We start from the raw sequence: 6858 nt of genomic DNA, 5'->3' as shown, positions 1-6858 counted from the left end.
TAGATTCCTTGAGGGGTGTAGTTTTCAGAATGATGTCACTTGTGGGGGGTTTCCAGTGTCTTGGCAGCACGAGGGCTCTGTAAATGCGACATGGCCCTTGAAATCCATTCCAGTGAAATCCAGCTTCCAAAAGCCAATTGGCGCTCCTTCCCTTTGGAGGCTTGTCCTGCGCCCACTTGGCACTTTAAGTCCACATGCGGGGTATTTCCTTTTATCCCTTTGTGAAAATGAAAAATTGAAGGCTAGAACAACGTTTCAGTGTAATTTTTTTTTTCTTTTTTCATGCCACATTGCTCTGAAAATCTGTGAGACACCTGTGGGGTTCAAATGCTCACCGCACCCCTTGTTACATTCCATGAGGGGGTTTCCAGAATGGGGTCACTTGTGGGGGGTTTCCAGTGTTTTGGCACCCCAGAGCCTCTGCCAAGCTGAAGTGGTACATAAAAAAATGACCAAATATAACGGAGGAGTTGAAATTCACTAGGCGCTCCTTTGTATCTGAGGTTTGTGGTTACGTCAAATAACGCAATAGGGCCACATATGGGGTATTTCTATAAACTGCAGAAACATGGCAATAAATATTGGGGTGCATTTATCTGGTAATAGGTTTATAATTATGAAAACTATTGGATTACAATTAAATCTCTGCAAAGAAAATTTAAATTTTAAAATTTCTTACACACTTAGGGGGACATGTATCATCCGGCGTACTGGTTATTTTCCGTCGGAAAGTTCAGTTTTGCTAATGGCCGATTTGCGAATAAAATATTAGCAAAACGGAACTTTACAAAGGGTACGCCGGGGGAGGGCGGGGAGGGGGTTGTGGAGAGGGCGGAGCGGGGGGCGCGGACTCAGAGTCCGCGCAATTTATCATTGATTTTTCTTAAACTTACGCCGAAAACTTACTCCAGCCCTCAGCTGGCGTAGGTTTTCGGCCTTGTGCACCGGCTCGCACGGGGTTTTTGTAATCTTCGTAGCGCCGGAGATGCGGGGACATTTATAAGTCCGGCGTAAAAAACGTCAGACTTAATAAATATCCCCCTTAGCGTTTATTTCTGTGACTCCCCTAAAGGGTTAAAAAACTTTCTGGATGTGCTTTTGCAGAGTTTGGGAAGGTGCAGATTCTTAAATGGGGTGCTTTGTGGGGCTTTCTAACATTCAGTCCCCTGAAATACATCTTATCCCTGAACAGGTCCCTAAAAATATCTGATTTTGAAATTTTACTGAAAATTTAGAAAATTGCTGCTAATGTTTTAAGCTTTCTACTGTTTAAAAAAAAAAGAAAGATAGTTTAATAAATGCCGCCAACACAAAGTAGACATATTGCTAATGCTATTTAATATATAATTTATGTGGCATAACCATTTTCTGTATAAGCAGAAGAGTTTCAAAGTTGGAAAAATGCATTTTTTCACAATTTTTCAAAATTTTTTATTTTTTTTTCATAAAGATTCGTTATAAGTATTGACTCAAATTTACCAGAAATGTAAAGTACAATATGCCACGAGAAAAGAGTCTCAGAATCATCCGGATAGGTAAAAGCATTTCCAAGTTATTAATGAATAAAGGGACACAGGTCATATTCATAAAATTTGTCTCTGTCCTTAAGGCCATTTCAGGCTCTGTCCTTAAGGAGTTAGGAGCGACCTGGCCCCTTTAAGAGCGACCTGGGCCCCTTTAAAGCGCAACCTGGGATCCTTTAAGAGCGACCTGGGCCCGTTTAAGAGCGACCTGGTCCCCTTTAAGAGCGACGTGAGCCCCTTTAAAGCATGACCTGGGCCCCTTTAAGAGAGACTTGGGTACTTATAATGGTAAAGATCATTGCTCGGTTACCATGACAATCTTACTCATGTCAGGGAGACAGAATCGTTAAGGACCTTCCATTTTCTACATCTTCTATTGGCCAATAGTGGACATGTGACTGTGTGGATGTTTTAGACATTGCTTGACAAGGCCTTAGAGTTTCTATTGGCTGCTATATTTCAGCTATTTGCATATGTGCTGTGATTGGCTGTTAGCGTTTAGAGTATGGCCATTATTTCCAATGGGCCATTATTTTCTATGGGAAATTAGGGGTCTTTAAATGTAAATTTCTTAAAAACGACAAATCCGATCGGAACCAAAAATAGATAGCACACCTCACACCGCCGAGAATTTCGAAAAGCAGTTCGAACAGAGTCTTTTCGCAAAGCGGTTCGGGCTGTATTAAACGCAGAAAATGGCTGAAAATGGCAGAAACGGAAACAGAAGAAGAATATGGATTACAATATAGGGATTTTTCAAGCACTATAATCAGAGAACTAGATCATATGAGGTTTTTGTGGGTACATTTAACCTAAGTGCATGGGGTAAGAGATCATTCTGGAGTGAGTATAGTACAGTGAACCATGGGGCCTAGGCTACAGGGGCAGATCCGGTGCTGTGCAAGATGGCCTGACACGTATCTGATCATGGAGAAGGGCCACATGGTATAAAATGGATAATTATAGGAACCCGAATAGTTCCAATTCAGCATTTAAACCTGAAGGCTGTCGAACTCAATTTTTTTTTTAGATTCAATACAAATTGATTCAATTTTGCTGATGTAATCACTACCTCTCCAATCCCTCGGGACATTCTGGATGGCTGCAAAGGACAGGTGGGATGGATTGCACTGGTGACATTCTCTAAAATGAAGTGATAGAGGGTGTGTCATTTCTCCTTTTTTTATATTACGAATTTGTTCAGAAATTCTAGTTTTCAGTTGCCGTTTACTCCTCCCAATGTATCGCTTCAGGCAACAGCAGGAGCGGGTCCTGGGTAGGTGAGCGGCAGCGCCGCTGACAGACAGCAGGCAGGATGTGTAGCACTAGGTAAACCTTGCTGAGGAGTTTAAACAGCAGAGTGATCCCATGTACAGCAGTAGGTTTAATCAGGAGGTCTAGTAGCAGGACTCTGGAATAAGAGGACCGCAGCAATATACAAACAGGAAAGTCTGTAAGCTTGAGGCAGACAGAAGCTAGGTTCTAACTGATACTCAGGCAGGGAGGGGCACAGGTGCACACATTATTATAGCCTGAGAGAGCAGGTAAGATGGCCACTGAAGCTGCAGTGGCCATCTTGCAAAGAGGCAGAAATGCCCACAAACACAGCAAACATAAAACCAGGAACGGATCCTAACACTACCCCCACCTCAGGAGCGGCCTCCGGACGCCCATTGGCCAGGCTTTCCAGGATGTCTTTGGTGAAACTCGGATAACAACCGGGGAGCATTAATATTTTCCACAGGTTCCCAAGAATCTTCTTCGGCTGGATACCCTTCCCACTTGACTAAATATTGCAGTCGGTTCCTATGGATCCTGGAATTGAGAATTTTCTTCACCACAAATTCTTCCTCACCATCAATCAAAACCGGATCGGGTGGTTGGGCAAAGGATTAGGAACAGCAGTCTTCAATAGGGAGACATAAAATACTGAATGGACCTTCATGGTCTTGGGGAGCTTTAGCTGAACAGCCACTGCACTTATGATGGCACTTATCTTGAATGGACGCACAAATTTCTGCCCAAGCTTCGGAGAAGGTACTCTCATTTTAAAATTTTTAGTGGAGAGCCAGACAGAATCTCCTACTTTGAACATGGATGCTTGTCTACGAGACTGATCAGCTGATCTTTTATATCTCTCCTGGGCTGAGGTCAAGGTTTCCTTCAGCACCTCCAGGTTTTGCTGAAGAGCTGTCACACGTTCTGCAACTGCTGGCATGGCAACATCGATTGGCAGTCTTGGTAGAATCTTGGGATGGAACCCCAGATTGCCATAGAAGGGTGACATCTTTGTGGAGGCACTCTGGGAGTTGTTGTAAGAGAACTCCGCCAGAGGGAGAAGATCCAGCCAATCATCCTGCAAATGACTGATGTTCCAAGGTCTGATTAGTCCGTTCGGTCTGTCCATTTGACTGTGGATGATAAGCAGAAGACAAGCAGACCTTGATGTCCAATGCCAAACAAAATCCTTGCCAGAATCTTGCCATAAATTGGGCTCCTCGGTCTGAAATGACTTAGTCGGGGACCCAGTGTAGCCGAAAGACATTTTGAATAATTAATTCCACAGTGTCCTTCGCAGATGGTAGTCCAGAGCAGGGTATGAAGTGAGCAGCCTTGGTTAATCGGCCAACCACTACTAGAATGGTGTTCATTCCCTCAGAGGTAGGCAGTTCGACAATGAAGGCCATAGAGATGGAACCCCATGGACGAGAAGGCACCGGCAATGGTTGTAGTAGTCCAGTCGGAGCAGACCTGGGTGTCTTACACCTGGCACAGACCTCACAGGAGCGAACATAGCTCTTAACATCCCCCTGATAGCCGGCCCACCAGAAGAATTCGTGAAAGGAACTCCTGAGTCTTCTGTACCCCTTTATGACCTGCCACCTTGGAGTCATGCATCAGTTTCAGCACTCTTAGTCTAGCAGTTTTAGGCACATATAGGCATTGACCTTGGAACCACACTCCACTTTTGAAGGTTAAGTGCACATCAGCCGGCCGGGACAAAAGAGGGTCATTGGCTTAGGCTTCCGTAAAGATATTAATTAGGTCTTGATTCTGTATCACTCCTACTACATTAGCATCTGGTACTATGGTCTTAGATGATGAAGCAGAATCTAATTCAGTAGAGAACATCCCAGAAAGGGAGTCAGCCTTGCTGTTACGGGAGCCTGGTCGGTAGGAGATGATGAAATTAAATTGTTTTAGAAATAGGCTCCAGCGAACCTGTCGGGGGAAAGACATCTTGCTGACCGGACAAATTCCAAATTACGGTGATCGGTGAGTACGACAATTTGCTGAGAAGCCCCCTGCAAGTGATGCCTCCATTCCTTGAACGCGGAGATGATCGCCAGTAGCTCCTTGTTTCCAACATCATAGTTCCTCTCAGCAGATGATAACTTTCGAGAGAAGAATGCGCAGGGGTGCAACAGACCTTTTTCCCCTGTTCTCTGGGATAAAACAGCCCCCACAGAACAATCTGAGGTGTCCACCTCAATTATGAATGCCAACTCTGGATCAGGATGTATTAATACTGGGGCAGATGTGAATTTTGATTTAAGGCGGGTGAATGCCTCCTGGGCCTGAGGTGTCCAATGAAACACTGTCCCCTTCTTGGTAAGTTGGGTGATAGGACTGACGATCTCTGAAAAGTGCTTGATGAAGCGCCGGTAAAAGTTGGCAAAGCCTACAAAGCGTTGTACTTTACGGATGTTCTTTGAGACTGGCCAATCAATAACTGCTTGGATCTTGCTGGTATCCATATGCAACCCTTGTGGCGAGATTACATAGCCCAGAAACTGGATCTCAGTCTTGTGGAACTCGCATTTTTCGAGTTTGATGTAAAGATGGTTTACTCGAAGGCGGTCCAGAACAGTTTTCACATGCTCCTGATGTTCTTGTAGAGAATTGGAGAAGATAAGAATATCATCGAGATAGACCACTATGAATTGATCCAAGAGATCCCTGAAGATGTCATTAGCAAGGTGCTGGAAAGTAGCTGGGGCATTGCAAAGCCCAAATAGCATGATGAGGTACTCAAAATGTCCATAGCGACACCGAAAGGCAGTCTTCCACTCGTCCCCAGGTCTGATCCGCACCAAATTGTAAGCTCCACGAAGATCTAATTTGGAGAAAATTTTGGCATGGCGAACTCTTTCCAGAAGTTCAGGGATCAGAGGAAGCGGATAGCGATTCCGGACAGTTACTTTATTCAGCTCCCGATAATCAATGCAGGGTCTAAGGGACCCATCTTTCTTTTTCACAAAGAAAATTGGAGCACCCGCTGGGGATGAAGAAGGACGGATAAATCCCTTTGCCAGGTTCTCATCAATGTACTCCTTGAGGGCCTTTAAATCTGGTCCAGCCAGGGGATAGATGTGACTAAACGGTATTGCTGCACCGGGCAGAAGCTCTATCGGACAGTCGTACGGCCGGTGTGGAGGAAGCTTATCCGCATTCTTCTTGTCGCATACATCCAAGTAGTCATGATAGACTGATGGAAGATTGTTTGAGACACTGTCAAGAATAGTTTTGGCTGGGCAAATGGCTGATGTTTTACTTGCTAGGAAGCACATCTCTCTAGTTTCCCAATTGATAACTGGGTTTTGCTTCTTCAACCATGGAAGGCCTAAGATGATTGGAAAATGAGGAGAGGAGATGAGCATGAAAGAGAGTATCTCTTGATGGTCGGGTGGCATGGAGACCCTCAGGGGTCTTGTTTCCTGATCTATCAGCCCTGAGGCCAGGGGGGAACCGTCCACGGTCTCCATAAGCACAGGTGAAGCTTTTAGTTGGGTGGCGATACCATGTTCCTTGGCAAAGGCAAGATCCATGAAGTTGCCGCTAGCCCCAGAATCCACCATAGATGAAGTGGGGACCCAGCACGTGCTGGTCCAAATCTGAATAGGCAAGAAGCAATGGGTGTTCTTTTTCTTCTTCTCAAGCTGTGGTGCCACAGAAGACAAGGTCTGAATAACTGCATTCAACTGCTGTGATGCTTCTGAGAGCTCTGATTCAGAGTCAGACAGATCACCTTCGGCCAAGGCTGCGGCTGTTCTGCGAGGCAGATTAGGGCAATTTATAAGAAAGTGACCGGACTCTCCACAATAAAGACATAAACCTTCGCGCAGCCTGCGCTCTCTGCGAGCATTACTCTCTAATCTCTGTACTGCATCTAATTGCATCGGCTCAACATCCTGTGGGGATTTGTTAGAAGGTTCCCTGGGGTATGCAGATGGGGAAGCTGATGGACTGTCCCTTCGATTCAATGCTGACCACTTCTCTTGTCTCCGTTCAGATAAATATCTATCCAAATACAATGATTTACAAAATCTCCAAA

This window comes from Dendropsophus ebraccatus, unplaced genomic scaffold, assembly GCF_027789765.1.
Source record: "Dendropsophus ebraccatus isolate aDenEbr1 unplaced genomic scaffold, aDenEbr1.pat pat_scaffold_732_ctg1, whole genome shotgun sequence".
Lineage (NCBI taxonomy): Eukaryota > Metazoa > Chordata > Amphibia > Anura > Hylidae > Dendropsophus > Dendropsophus ebraccatus.
This window is presented reverse-complemented; position numbering follows the sequence as displayed.